Raw genomic sequence first — 15,000 nt, 5'->3', positions numbered from 1 at the left:
GTATCGGCTTTTGTATTTTTATTGCTATTTTTATATATCAAAAGATTCGATAGATAGTACCATCTTGGAAATTTTACTTCACAATTAAAAAATATTTTGCGTGTATGTGTGCGTGGGTACGTGAGCGTATGCAAAAGCATGCCGACATTTTCTATTTTTCCAAATAAAATCTGACGGTAAACAATTTAATTAATAAAATACGAGTATCCGAAAGAAATTTTCTGAATTATTCGAATTGCTTCGAGGAGATAAGCATTGTTTTACGATAGGATGTCGAGGTACGTTCATGTTGTGAATACTTTCGAATGTTTAAGGAGAAACAAAAAGTAAAAAATAACAAATAAAAAAGATATATATATATATGTATATATATAAATAATTAAATAAATGAACAATCGATAGATATTATTTGAACTATTCCGATTATTCTTAACGTTTAAATTATTACGAGAGGATTAACATTTCTCAGTTATATTAGCTCACAATTATGTAGTAAATACTATTTAATAATAATAATAATAATATTAATAATAATAATAATAATAAATATTGAAAAGGAATTAAAAAAGAAACTTAAAAAAACCAACAGTAAAAAACGATATACCTTTAAAAAAGAAAAAAAAAAAAGAAAAGAAAAAAAAAAGAAGCGATAAAGAAGAAAAAAAAAGAACGAAGTATCGAATAGAAATAATTTTAACGCTGATTAAAAATATTTATAACTGTCTTCTATTCACATTAATTAATATTTTTTTTTAAATTATTCCCGCCACATTTGCGTTCATTAAAAAGTTCTTCCGTTTATATATATATATATATATATATATATATATATATATATATATATATATATATATACAAAAACACAGGCGCGTATATAGAATATAATAATACTTAAAAATATATATAATATATATTAGATAAAATCATTTTTCTATCTATATAACTAACGAATGAACGAACGAACGAACGAACGAACTTCAGAACACGAATGGAAAATTTCCATTATTAAAAATTATTACAGTCTGTCTAAGGTTGAAAGAAGCAAAACGATGGGATAATCAGGAGGGCGCTTATCAATTCCTCATACCCCTCCTCATCTCCCCAATCCTCTCCATCATCACACTGCCCTACTTTTCAACTATTAACATCACCATAACCTATAGATATGCCAGAGTTAATATCAAAACTCTGTTAGGATTAATTTATAAAATCGCCAAAGTCTGTGGATTATATCGACAATAGAAAGAGAGAAAGAGAGGAAGAGAGGAAGAGAGAGAGAGAGAGAGATTAAAGAAGAAAGAGATAGATAAATAGGGAGAGTGAAAGGAGGGAGGAGAGGGAGAGAGAGAGAGAATAAGGAAGGGAATGAAGAGAAAGGATTGTCAATCTTTGAAAATTCTTTGTTAATTATGCACAAGCTTTCTTAATTTTATAAACGAAACTTCAACGTAGAATAATTACATTTTTCAAATCTTTCTTTTTTTTTTTTTTTTTTATGAAGGATTAATATAACGATTTGTATTTGTTCGAAAAAGAAATTAAAAGAAATTAAAAAATTGAAGAAAAAATTATAAAAATTATATCAATTCGCGACGACAAATTTACGTCAATTTACGAAATAAAAGTTAGATCAATGAACGACATCTGATTTTACAAAATTTGTTTGATAAAAAAAAAAAAAAAAAAAAAAAAAAAAAAAACTACGTATACATGGGGTCGTATTAATGAATGTAAATTTATCATGGATATTAAACGAATGTACACTATGATTCACGTATAAGATTTTAATGACGTACGTTATATACGATTCGAAACATCGTAGCGCAATAATAACGAACAATAATGTTTATAATATATAATTAACGAACAATAATAATAATTCATTCTATAGAAAGGGAAAAAAAAAGAAGAAAAAAAAAAGAAAAAAGAAAAAAGAAAAAGAAGAATTAATCTCTACGTAAAATAATATATTATACATAAGCATTGTATAATCGTAAAAATTATACGACTTTTATAATACGTCGAAATTTATATAGAGTTCAGATCGGATAGCATCCGCATCCGCATCGCATCGCATCGCATCGCATCCCATCCCATCCCATTGCATCGCATCGCATTGGATCAGATAAGATCGCATCGCATCTCATTGCATCGCATTGCATCGAACCGTCGTATTTTATTTTCTCGAAAAGAATGAAACGACCAAAAGTGTATAAGGAGTTAGATTCTTCGTCGGTTGCCAACCACCATTCGAAATTCGTATTCGAAGCCGGAAGCATTTCCTACGAGATCTGTCGACCTATTTTCTATGTGTGTAGGACCAAAGATATGGAAAAGGTGAGGAAAGAAAAAGGGTAGGGGGTAGGGATTGGGAGGGTAGAAAGAGAAGATAGACAGAGATAGTGATAGACATATATATATATATATATATATATATATATATATATATATATATATATAGAGAGAGAGAGAGAGAGAGAGAGAAGAGTCGAAGAGACGATTCACGTGGATGCAGAGTTCGCACGCCGTTTCTCGAGGGGTTGGTAAATATCTCAGCCGATAAATCCGTTCGACGTCAAGGGCTAAAGAGTTCGGTAAATACATTGGTCGATAAATTCCTTTGACATCGAGAGTCAAGGTTGGCTCCTATCGCTCCGACATCCACCATTTCTTTCTTCCCCTCGAGACCCTCTCCCTTCCCACTCTTTGCCATCGAATAGAAAAAAATAAAGAAAAAAAAAACAAACAAACGAACGAACAACAAACATACGATATCAAACTTGAAGCTACTTTTTCTTATTCCTATATTCCTCTTTCCTATCTATCTTATTCCTATACTTATTCCATTAACTTCATTCATAAACAGATTTAAATGTCTCTATCTATGCGCGTATATTATCTGTAGATCTGTATTGTGCCATAAACGATCGTAATTATCTTAACGTAATTATCACATCGTAATTTATCGTTCTTAAAGTGCTTAGGATGATTAATCTGACGAAAAGAAAAAAAGAAAAGAAATAAAAATTATCTAAAGAAATTTGTTTTCTTTTTCTTTTTTTTTTTTTTCCCCTAATATATTACGATAATAATAATTGGTAAAAAGAAATACTTTTTTTTTCCTTTCTCGGTGGAAAAAAAAAGAGAGAGAGAGAGAAAAAATAAGATAACCCAGACTTTTTTTTTTTTTTTTTTTTTGTAAATACGATAAAAATTTTTTCTTATAAAAAAATATATACGTATCGTATGTTTTCGATTACATATACACTAACGCACGCACGCACGCATGCACGCACACATATGTATGTATATATATATATATATATATATATATATATATATATATATATATATTGGTGTGTATCTACATTAGGTCATAGAAAAGCTCTTATCGAAAAGGTATCAAAAGAAAAGCACCAATCAGAGTTTAGCAAACGTAATTAACGGTACGGATAGATGACACTGTGGCTGGCCATATATTGACAGCGGCACGGCATTCCGTTTGTTCTTCTCGCACAAATGTTTACAAGTCCATTAGGACTCGGATTGTTTAGCACAAGCACATTAAACTTTGAGGACGAGTGTTTCTATCGAGACACACCGATCGATTCTATCTATCTATCTATCTATCTATCTATCTATCTATCGTGCGTTTAATAAACTTTAATGTTATCGTATCATTTAATTATCAACAATCTTAAATAATTTTATTTATATAATAAAAAATTGAAATATGAAGCTTCACGATTACTATGTTTTGCATATGTATTGTATATAGATACGTAAACGTCTTTTTTTTTCTTTCTTTTTCTTTTTCTTTCTTTCTTTTTTTTTTTTTTTTTTTTTTTTTTTTTTTTTTTTTTTTTTTTTTTTTTTTTTTTTTTTTAATATATAGATAAAATGAGAAAATCATAGTTAGGATCTCTCTCTTTCTCTCTCTTTCTCTTTCCATTATGCATTAACTAAAGTTTCGAAACAAAAATAAAAATAAAAAAAAAAAAAAATCCTAAAGACATACAATTTCTCAATTACAATATTTAAAAAAAAATATTTTTCTTTTTCTTTTTAATACACAAATGAAATGAGAGAGAGAGAGAGAGAGAGAGAGAGAGAGAGAGATCCTTTCTATGGATCTCTACATGTTCTATAATAACTCGTTTCAGATTTCTTTGACCAAGGAGAAACGTAACCGGACAAACAAACGTGAAACTAGAAAGAGCCAAAAAGGTATAATAAAAGTACACGAGCGTTTTAAAAAACGAAATTTGCTTGGGAATAGAAAGACGAACAAAGTTGAGAAGAGTGAGTGAATGAGATAGAGGGAGAGAGAAGGAGAAAAAGGGGAGGAGAGAGAGAGAGAGAGAGAGAGAGAGAGAGAGAGAGAAATATAAAGATTCGCATTTCATGCGAATTTAATATTAGCTCAGGTGAAACGTCCTTGTTTAAGAGAAAAAGGGATTTATTTTTATTTATTATTCCATTGTGTATTTCGTGAAATATAAAGCACAGTGCCGTATATCGTATGTGTAACTGCGTAACATCGGATTTAATCCAAAATTGATTTTGGAACGTATAAAAGCCAAAGCTCATATATATTTTCCACGTAGGAAGAATTTATATTCTGGAATTGGGGAGAGAGAGAGAGAGAGAAAGCGTGCTTTACCTTCTCGTTAATATCTGCAACGACTGGAGTTTTTTTCCTTTTTCTTTTTTTATATTCTTTTTATTTTTTTTTTTTTTTTTTTTTTTTTCATTTTTTTTTATTTTTTTTTTTTTTTTTTTCTTTTTGTTTCTTTTTTTATCACAAATATCGACGTCAGCTTTTTTATCGTCCAGTTAAACGCCAATAAACGGAAATTACTATAAAAATATACAATATAAATACGTATACAAAATAATTTCTTTAGATAAATATACAAGCACACGCACACACACACACACACACACACACACACACATATATACACATACACATATTATTTTTTAATTATACAAAGCGGTCAAAAAAGTTTCCCAAGTAATATTGAAAATCTTTCTTTTATTAAAAAGCTTTTCTTTTTTTTTTTTTTTTTTTTTTTCGAATCAAACTTACACCTTTAAGGCCCATCTCTTTTTGACCAAGCTTTTCAACATTAGTTATACTTTATTCGATCCAACAATAACGTTCGTCCAATTAAAATTGAACTATCAAATAATAATCATAATTAAAGTCTCCTTATAAATCGAGTGATTATAAAAAAAAAATTAAAAAAAAAAAAAAGAAAAAAAAAAAGAAAAAGAAAAATAAATAAAAAAAAAATAAAAATAAAAAGAAAAAACTAAGAAAGAAAAAAAGAAAGAAAAAAGCAGAGCTATTCTTCCTATTTTGTTTGTTCGTTATTTTTTCCTTTCTTTTTCTAACATTTCTCCCCCTTCCCACTTGACACAAACACAAACACACACACACACACACACACCACCACCACCACAACCTCCAACTCCCTTATAAATGAGAAACGAGGAACCTAAACCTTTCTCGTTGGATACTATGGTACACCATGGACAATTATTATTCGTTATTCTCGGCATGGTTAATCCGATCGGTTGTAGTTTGCTTCGGTCAAATCCAGCGTGCCTCGATAGAACCAGTATTTGTGATAGAGCGTGTTAAACGGGCAGATTAAGTGGATTTCAAGCGTTACCCGCTTGCATGCCAGCCTCAAAACAAAATAAAACCTAGAGAGAAAGAGAGAGAGGGAAAGAGAAATAGAGAGAGAGAGAGAGAGAGAGAGAGAGAGAGAGAGAGATACCAATATACCAACAATAACAACTGTTACTCTACTACTATTACAACTGATACTACTACTATTACTATTACTATGATACGTCCCTTATATTCTCATCTTTGGCGTTCATAGATTTTCTGATATCTCCCTAAAACCAACAAACTTCGAAATAGAATGAAGAAATGTTCGTCGTTACGAAAACGATGATAGGTTAACGTCGTAATACGATCGAAAATTTTCTAATCCCTTCCAATATATTCGATCGTTTAAATGTCTATGAATGAAAAGCAGAAGCAGAAGAAGAAGAAGAAGAAGAAGAAGATGAAGGAAAAAGAAAGAAAAAGTATACAGAGAGAGAGAGAGAGAGAGAGAGAGAGAGACGGAGGGGGAAGAGGGAGAGGTGGCTAGGAAAAAAAAAGGACAGAAAAAAAAAAGATAGGGAGAAAAAGAAAATGTAAAAAAGATAGAAGAAATTTTCAAGACTTTATTTTTCGAAGGACAAGATAGAAAAGCATGGTAGACATCCGTGAAACGAGGATGACGATGGTGTTGGTAATAATGATGGTGTTGGTGATGGGTTAGGGAGCTTCGTTGTACTTGTCGTGGAAAAAATTAGCATTTTAATCGTTTATCTGCTAGGGAGACAACGAGAGAGCCTTTTCGGTCCAGTAGCTCTTCCGTTAGCTGAACTTCTTTTCTATATATATATATATATATATATATATATATATATATATATATATATATATATATATATGTACACACACACAGATATTAAAATGAATACCTTGGAAGCTCAGTGACAAAGTCGATATCACGTGGAGCTAGTTCGCCTAAAGCTTTTACTTTTACTTTTTCTTTTTCTTTTTCTTTTTCTTTTTCTTTTTTCTTCTTTTTTTTTCTTCTTTTTTTTTTCTCTCTCAAGAGTGCTAAGCTGAAAGCGTGTAAGCGAATGCGACGTTATCTAACGAAGCTACTCTCCTTTGCACATCCATTTCTTTCATCATCTTTACTTTGTCATTCGACGCTTTTCTCTATAATCGCGTTGTTTATTAGACAAATCAGTTTGTCGAGTTTCGGTGAAATTAAAATCAAATCCACCGGATCTTGGAGAACGTAGAGAGAGAAAAGAAACGGGAAAAGAAAGGGAAAAAAAAAGAAAAAAAAAAAAAAAAGAAAGAAAGAAAGATAGAAATAAAAATAAAAATAAAATAAAATTCATTTACGAAACTTTTTCTTATTTCTTAAGATGAAACAAAAAAAAAAAATTAACAGATCTAACGATTCAAACAAGTCGAATTTTTTTCTCTAATTGTTACGTATTAATACGCAGAAAAAAGGAAAAGAAAAAGAAAATTTATACAAAACTTTTACTAAAATGTATTTCCACGTAATAAATTTCCATGAAATAAATTTCCATGAAATAAATTTCCATTAAGATATATATCAATCCTGACATTTCATTCGAATTATATGATAAATTTTCTTCATATTTCAAAGATTAATACTTACAATTCTTTTAAATGGTTAGAAAATTAAAAAATAAATTTTTTATTCGAACACTACATCATCATCATCATCATCACTATTATTATCTATATCTCTTCGTGTGTGTGTGTGTGTGTGTGTATGTGTGGATAGTACATAATTTTAAAAGGACCATAAAGTAAATTTTCTACGGCCTTTCAATCTCCAACATTTCATTCTAATATAAATCGTTAATAAATACGATAATAAAATAAATTATAATCCGACTTTTAAACTCGAATAATTCATTTTAATCGTTTCGAAATTAGATGAAATAAATTTTCATTCTACATATAACGTACACAACTAACAACACATTGATAATCCCTATGCACGTGGTTTTACGACTCTAAGGGAAATGGCTCGAGGTACTCGAAGCCGGATGCCCGCTGTGAAATTTTATTAACGAGCGTGGTAACGGTACGCGTTTGATGGCTTCCCACCACCAGCAATAGTTCCATACACATACAAATACGCGTACACACACACACATAGCAGTAGGATCAGCATCGATGGCGGTACGTGCTAATTAAAAGTGACGTATGGTGTCCCATGACGCATATCCATGTTCCAACTATGATGTACCGTGTATCCTATCTCTCTCTCTCTCTCTCTCTCTCTCTCTCTCTCTATCTCTCTCTCTCTATCCCTTTCTCTCTGTCACACACACACACACACATACATTTCAGTGATCTCCCATTATCGGTCATCTCTTTTTGATTCCTAACATTAAATCTCATCTCATCTCTCTCTCTCTCTCTCTCTCTCTCTCTCTCTCTCTCTCTCTCTCTCTCTCTCTCTCTCTCTCTCTCCTTCTCTGTCTCTCTTTCTCTCTCTGTCTCTGTCACACTCTCTTATTTCATTAATGTATGAAATCTCAAGCAATTTGCAATTGGAGGCAGCCTGAAATTATAATCGATTGAAATCGAATTCCTTTCTCTTTCCCTTTATTCTTGTCTTTCTGTTGGAATAGAAGAGAAATTATTATTAATTTTAAATTCAAATTTATATATGAATTAGTATTAATATTAATGGTGCAATTTATACTTTAATTATAAGCGAATAATAAAGTATATATGTAATAGTATAGTAATAATAATAATAATAATAATAATAATAATAATAATAATATATATATATATATTGTACAAAATATAATATATATTTTACAATATTTATATACAAATATATAAAAATATTATATGTACGATTTGTATGTAAATTTAAACGGTATATAATATATTAATAACAATTTATTAAAATAAACATTTATATTAATATAAATCATTGTTAAAGAATTAATTTTCCATTATCATATTAAAATAATATAAATATTATCAAAGGAATATTTGTTATTAATATTATATAATGTTAGAGATAAATTTGGAATGATTTAACTGCAATATAATATATATATATATATATATATATATATTTGTGTATGCGTATGCGTGTGTATGTAATAACAACGTATAACAAAGAGTTAACAGAATTAGTGTATTCTACACGAACGAATTTGTCGATAACGTGAAGATACGGGCCAGATCGTGGTGTTCTCTCTCTCTTCTACTCTCACTCTCTCTCTCTCTCTCTCTCTCTTTCTCTCTCTCTTTTTCTCTTTCTCCTTCTCTTTCTATGCGGGTTGAACATACGTGAAATTCTGTGAAATCGTTTCTAACGATGCGTAACGATTGATACGATGCGTATAATACGTACATATGTACGTATGTACGATGCACCAAACTTATAGAACGTGAATACATACAGAGAGAAGGTGTATCATTCGTTCTGACTGATCAATTTACGATAATAATAATAAAAACAATAATAATAATAATAAAAAAAAGAAAAGAAAACAATGCAAATTAAAAATAAAGAAAATAATTAATTAATTAATTAATTTAAAAAATAAGAGAGAGAAAGAAACAAACGGGAATGAACATGAAAGAAAATCGACGAATTAATTTTAAACTAATTGTCACTTTAGAATGTACACCTACTCGTCCATTTGAAAATCTAATATCTTATCTAATATTATATTAATTCGAGATTTTATATATATATATATGCACACTCACACACACACACACACACACATGCATATGGAAAACGGAGTAGAAAAATATAATTTATTTGATTCAATTGGTATTTTTAAAACGATCAGAATAAAAAAATAAAAAAAGAAAATTAATAAATGAAGATAAGATTGAAGGAGAAGAAATAAAAATGAAAGATAATTCGGCGGATGATTTAAAATGGATTCCACGTTTATTGGGACATACAGAGATACTTAATCTTGAGAATGGACATTTAAGAATGTTCTAATTCAATCGACCCATGTAATATTAATTTGATCTTGTCAAAGGCATTGTTCTAAGACATCGTTTGTATACCTACGACAATACATGTATTATATACATTTCAATGGCTCTCTCTCTCTCTCTCTCTCTCTCTCTCTCTCTTTCTCTCTCTTTCTCACTCTGTATGTGTCCGTGGAGTTACAATTATACAGAGATAAGAAGCATCAATGTCCGAACATTTGTAGTTGTAGCCTTTTGGTCCAGGCTAGTCTGGCATAATGCCACGGTCTATTAGCGTCAAGACAGTATCGTTAGATCGCGGCCAAACTTTGAGAACGCGAGTACCTCTACCTGTCCCGAAAGTAAGATTTAAGGGTGTCAAGAGGGATGAGATATGCTCGACGTTACGCCTGAGAATTGTTAATAAGATGAGAACTTGGAATAGTTAAGGGACATTTTAAATAGAGTTCAACCTATTACTCCTCCTTTTTCTTTCTTCTCCCTCCTACTTCTACTTCTACTTTTACTTCTACTTCTTCTTCCTCATCCCTCATCTTCTTCTTCTTTTTATTATTATTATTATTATTATTATTATTATTATTATTATTATTATTATTATTATTATTATTATTATTATTATTATTATTATTATTATTATTATTATTATTATTATTATTATTATTATTATTATTATTATTATTATTATTATTATTATTATTATTATTATTATTATTATTATTATTATTATTATTATTATTATTATTATTATTATTATTATTATTATTATTATTATTATTATTATTATTATTATTATTATTATTATTATTATTATTATTATTATTATTATTATTATTATTATTATTATTATTATTATTATTATTATTATTATTATTATTATTATTATTATTATTATTATTATTATTATTATTATTATTATTATTATTATTATTATTATTATTATTATTATTATTATTATTATTATTATTATTATTATTATTATTATTATTATTATTATTATTATTATTATTATTATTATTATTATTATTATTATTATTATTATTATTATTATTATTATTATTATTATTATTATTATTATTATTATTATTATTATTATTATTATTATTATTATTATTATTATTATTATTATTATTATTATTATTATTATTATTATTATTATTATTATTATTATTATTATTATTATTATTATTATTATTATTATTATTATTATTATTATTATTATTATTATTATTATTATTATTATTATTATTATTATTATTATTATTATTATTATTATTATTATTATTATTATTATTATTATTATTATTATTATTATTATTATTATTATTATTATTATTATTATTATTATTATTATTATTATTATTATTATTATTATTATTATTATTATTATTATTATTATTATTATTATTATTATTATTATTATTATTATTATTATTATTATTATTATTATTATTATTATTATTATTATTATTATTATTATTATTATTATTATTATTATTATTATTATTATTATTATTATTATTATTATTATTATTATTATTATTATTATTATTATTATTATTATTATTATTATTATTATTATTATTATTATTATTATTATTATTATTATTATTATTATTATTATTATTATTATTATTATTATTATTATTATTATTATTATTATTATTATTATTATTATTATTATTATTATTATTATTATTATTATTATTATTATTATTATTATTATTATTATTATTATTATTATTATTATTATTATTATTATTATTATTATTATTATTATTATTATTATTATTATTATTATTATTATTATTATTATTATTATTATTATTATTATTATTATTATTATTATTATTATTATTATTATTATTATTATTATTATTATTATTATTATTATTATTATTATTATTATTATTATTATTATTATTATTATTATTATTATTATTATTATTATTATTATTATTATTATTATTATTATTATTATTATTATTATTATTATTATTATTATTATTATTATTATTATTATTATTATTATTATTATTATTATTATTATTATTATTATTATTATTATTATTATTATTATTATTATTATTATTATTATTATTATTATTATTATTATTATTATTATTATTATTATTATTATTATTATTATTATTATTATTATTATTATTATTATTATTATTATTATTATTATTATTATTATTATTATTATTATTATTATTATTATTATTATTATTATTATTATTATTATTATTATTATTATTATTATTATTATTATTATTATTATTATTATTATTATTATTATTATTATTATTATTATTATTATTATTATTATTATTATTATTATTATTATTATTATTATTATTATTATTATTATTATTATTATTATTATTTCTTTAATGATCAAATCAATCGTAAATTATTTATCTTATATTTTTCTATCCACGTAAATAATATCAATAATTTATTTGTTTTTTTGTTTATTTGTTTCTTCTTTCATTGAAAATTTTCTAACAGTATTCCTTTTTTGTTATACCAGAGAAATCGCGAATCGTAAATGTTTCATAAGATTTCTTGAAAAAAAAAAAAAAAAAGAAAAGAAAAAGAAAGAAGATGATATTATCAATTAAAGATTTATTTTCTATCTATATGAATAATGTTGATATATATATATATATATATATATATATATATATCTTTTATATTGTGTATATTACGCGTAAATAATATTAGTGATATAATTTTTTTTCAAAAAATTCGTTGGATAATTATTTTTTCTTCCCAACCTACCCGCCGTCCTCCCCCACTCCCATCAACCCCCAATGATCATTCCATTAGAATTGAATGAGGAGGAAAAAAGGGGGAAAAGAAGAAAAAAAAGAAGAAGAAGATGAAGAAGAAAAGGAGACGAGAAGTGATTAAGGGTAGAAATTCATGCTGTCGACGTTTCCTCCCCTTTCTCTACACGTTCTACATCTCTCCACTTCCCGCCCCTCTCTCTCTCTCTCTCTCTCTCTGTCCCTCTTATATTTTCCAACCCTGACAAAATTGGCCCGAAGCCCCGCGAGTAGGGTGCATTACCGATGCATTGCTGCACATCCGTCTATTGAACTTTTTGATGCAGCTTCGGGTAGCTACGAACCCACCATCTCACCCCTTCCTCCTCGCCCCTAGCCTTCTCCATCTCTTCTTTCTCCCTGTTTCCAACTCCCTCGAACGAATGAACGAACGAACGAACGCACCAACCAACCAACCAACCAACCAACCAACCAGTCAGCCAACCAACCAACGAACCAACCAACCAACCAAACCCAATACCTACCTACCTACCTACCTGCCTACCTACCTACCTACCTTGCTACCTACCAACCAACCCTTTCTACTATCCATGCAACGGCATTTACATCGGTGAATGCAACGACGTATGTCAAGCCGCGCCGACTCGCGTCAATCGAGTCGCATTGATCTCCCTTTTTCGATACTCCGTGATTTTTTTCCAATGCAATTTCTCTCTCTCTCTCTCTCTCTCTCCTCTTCTCTTTATATATATAGATATTTTTTTCTCCCTCGCTCTTTCTCACGATCTATACTATCTCACTCTGACCGACGTTCTGACGGCGTCATTTCGAGAACAATCATGGATCATTAAGGACTTTCTCCATAAAAGCAATTTCGTTTATTTATTCTACTCGTCCATTTTTTTTTCTTTTCTGCTTTCTCTCTCTCTCTCTCTCTCTCTCTCTCTCTCTCTCTCTCTCTCTCTCTCTCTCTCTCTCTCTCTCTCTCTCTCTCTTTCTCTCTCTTTCTCTTTTTATCTCTCTCGCCTCCCTCACCATCCCATCCACCCATACGACTCTTCTTTTTTTCTTTCTTTTTTTTTCTTTTTTTTTTTTTTTTTTTTTTTTTGTTGCACGACAATTTCAAAAATCGTTTCGACGTATTGAAAGTACGACAGTGTAAGCCCATTTTGGAATTTTTTTGTTTTTATTCTCGCTTCATCATTTTATTCATTCATATCGTCGTTTATTTCTTCCATTTGACGTTCATCGTAACGTCGTAATAACTTTCGTAAGAATAGTTTCACTTTTGGTTTACAATCAACGGTTATAATTATGTTTTCTAATGTGAACTAAATTTGTTAATTCCTAATTGTATTTTTTTTTTTTTTTTTTTTTTTTTTTTTTTTTTTTTTTTTTTTTTTTTTTTTTTTTTTTTTTTACATTCATTCGTTTTTTTTCCACAGTTCATACTTCGTTTTTTCTTACCATTGTAAATTATCGTAATAATTTTTGCTAAAAATATTTACTATGTTTTTCTATCGCAATTCTCTTTGTAATCGGTGATTCTTCATGATCGATGGAAGAAAAAAAAAGGGGGAAAGAGGGGGGCGGGCGATTTCTTTTTATTCCCATATAACCGATAACATTTTATCTTTCATTCAAATCCTTCCAAATCCCATTTTCCTTTATCTCTATTATAACATTATATCCTATCGATCGACCATTTTCTACATCTACATAAAATTAACAATTTAAACGAAACTCAAATTTATTTTGATTATCATCCTCGCGTTTATATTATATAACCAATTTACATATTTCGATATAATAAAAATGATCTCTCTCTCTCTCTCTCTCTCTTTTGATATCAATATAACGGAGAGAAAAGCTTAGAGACAGATCATAGAGTTTAACATAAAAGCAATGAGAACGAGTAGACGATTCACTCTCCGCTCATAAATCGCCCCTGGCGTAGATCCACGACTAATATCCCCACTAGATGTCGTCTTATTGCATGTTTCGCGCTAGGATGGAGTGCCGAAATCTAATTTCAGAGAGTAAGATCGTTCCGGTTGATATAGACGTTGGAATTAGATGACGTTTAGAGTAACTGACAACGTAGTTACCTTAGGAATCCAATGAGCTTTTAAGATTTTTAAAACGAGATAGTTACGAGAAAAGACAAAACAAGACAAGAAAGAAAAAAAAAAAAAAAAAAAAAGAAGGGAAAAAGAAACTGAAGCAAAAGAAAAAAAAAAAAAAAACAAAAAAACGAGACAAAGATAAACAGATCATAACTTATCGATCGATAAGATTCCCAGAATAATCGTATTACTATACTTATCAATTTAATCTATTTTTCAATATATTCCGGTGTTATAGAAAACGATTAGAAATCATATCAATGGACATTGATAAGAATAGTAAAAGTTGAGAATCTTGAATTTATATATTATTGATATCGAATTATTATTATTTAACGCGTTTTATTTAATACAATATTTATTGTAAATAATAAATATTAAATAGTTTTTTTAAAGTTTAATTCTATTAATATTTAAAAATGCCGCCATGTTGAAGAACGGCAAATAGGATAAGAATCGAAGTTTATAA

General features: G+C 27.0%; 1 protein-coding gene across 8 annotated transcripts in view; it reads right to left on the bottom strand.

Annotated features, from left to right (window-relative positions):
* LOC124429291 (polypyrimidine tract-binding protein 1) overlaps positions 1 to 15,000 on the bottom strand; it is a 422,552-nt gene that overhangs the window by 404,611 nt on the left and 2,941 nt on the right. The window lies entirely within an intron of this gene.

The sequence above is a fragment of the Vespa crabro genome, chromosome 15 (assembly GCF_910589235.1).
Source record: "Vespa crabro chromosome 15, iyVesCrab1.2, whole genome shotgun sequence".
Classification (NCBI taxonomy): domain Eukaryota; kingdom Metazoa; phylum Arthropoda; class Insecta; order Hymenoptera; family Vespidae; genus Vespa; species Vespa crabro.
Note: the sequence above shows the minus strand (reverse complement) of the source record. Positions and strands in the feature narration are given on the sequence as shown.